Here is a 1,944-nt window from a genome sequence, read left to right on the forward strand (position 1 = left end):
TCACCATGTTGGCCAGGCTGGTCTCGAACTCCTAACCTCAGGTGATCTGCCCGCCCCCAGCCTCCCAAAGTGCTGGGATTATCTTTATTTTTCATTTTTTATCTTTTATAGAGATGGGGTCTCACTCTGTCATCCAGGTTGGAGTGCCATGGGCAATCATAGTTCACCACAGCCTCGAACTTCTGGGTGATCCTCCTGCCTCAGCCCCCCAAGTAGCTGGGACTATTGGTATGTGCCACCAAGCCTGCCTAATTTTTAAATTTTTTATACAAAAAATTTGCTGTAGGGTCTTGCTATGTTGCCCGGACTGATCTCAAACTCCTGGCCTCAAGCAATCCTCTTACCTCGGCCTCCCAAAGTATACAGATTACAGGTGCTGGAAAACACCTCACTTTCTAGAATGGAAGAAAGAAAGGGAGAAAGACAGAGAGAGGAAAGAAAGTGGGAGAAGCTGGGGAGAGAGGGAGGGAAGGGAAAAAGAAGGAAGAGAGGGAAGAAGTAATTGGTGAACAAACTAAGGGAGGAAATAGGGGGAGAAATCTGTGCTTTCCAAACCTCTCTGCAGCCTTAATAGAAATAGATCAGGCTTTTGTTGTGAATAAGTGAATGCTTATTTAGCTTTCAAAACACAGCTCAGTGGAGTACACCTAGGAGCCCTTTGCAGACTTTGAATCTGGAAGGGAGGAAAGGCATGTACGTCAGCAGCTTCTGTTTAAGAAAGCAAATGAAACATCCACAGAAAAATTGTTCGAGAGGACTATGTTTTTCTTTTACATTTGAAATATTTTCTATTTCATTGATTTTGTGAACTGTTGGAAGTTTTGAAAAGCATTTAGCCCAGAGCCTAGTACTTAGCAAGTGCTCCGTAAATGCTGACTATAATTTTTATTAAAGCGGACTTTTGGTTCGGGCACCAGAAAGTGTGAATTCTAGATCTATGAATAACCATGTGACCTTAAGCAAGTCTCTCTGCCTCTCTGGGTTTGTTTTCTAATTTGTGAGGCTGGGATTGAACTAGAGGGTGAATAAGAGCTTTTTCAGCTGGTATTCCTCAATTCCATTTCTCCTACGTGGTACCTCCATGTTTGGACTGAACATTTATATCATTTTAAGGAAAAAAAATATTCTCACATCATATAATAAACCACTTAAAAAACTTGGAAGAACACTTCCTCCTTCTCTAAATTGGTGGGGTTTGGAGCATTAAAATTAGAGAGAAGTAAATGGGATTAACATTCGCCTAAAGGACCAATTGTGAGGACAAATTTTGAGCAAGTAATTAAAATGTAAATCCTCTTAAATTTCAACATAGTGAGTCTGATTCTAACAGTGCATTGTGGTATTTGGAGGACTGTCAGCATTTCCCCAAGCTCTGCTGGCTGTTAACCCAAATCACATTGTCTGCTGAAGACTTAGTACTTCCTATAACTGGGTTTCGAACATCCTTGGGAGAGCGTCATTTCTCTAGGGGCTTTTCTTCAAGTTAAATTGTTTTTGCTTTCCCAAACTGTGTCAGCACATCTGTTTTTACCTATCTTAAAAGCTTCATCAACCCAACAATTCTCCAAAAGGAAGAGGAAAAAAAAAAAAAAGCTATTGTGCAATGAAAAATATTTGGCAAATCTCATGAAAACACATTCTTAAAACATCTCTCATTTCTGAGAAACAAAGTAAAATGTATGAATTGTTTTTTGTTGTTGTTTGTTTCATGACTAACAAAATGAATCATTGCTACCAATGTAGTATTCTGACCATATAAAACAAGTATGAAGGACTGTTCAATTCAAAAAATAAAAATAGGCTAGGCATAGTGGCTGACACCTGTCATCCCAGCACTTTGGGAGGCTGAGGCAGGCAGATCACCTGAGGTCAGAAGTTCAAGACCAGCCTGACCAACATGGTGAAACCCCATCTCTACAAAAATAAGAAAATTAACTGGGCATG

The sequence above is a fragment of the Colobus angolensis genome, unplaced genomic scaffold, assembly GCF_000951035.1.
Source record: "Colobus angolensis palliatus isolate OR3802 unplaced genomic scaffold, Cang.pa_1.0 Scaffold270, whole genome shotgun sequence".
Lineage (NCBI taxonomy): Eukaryota > Metazoa > Chordata > Mammalia > Primates > Cercopithecidae > Colobus > Colobus angolensis.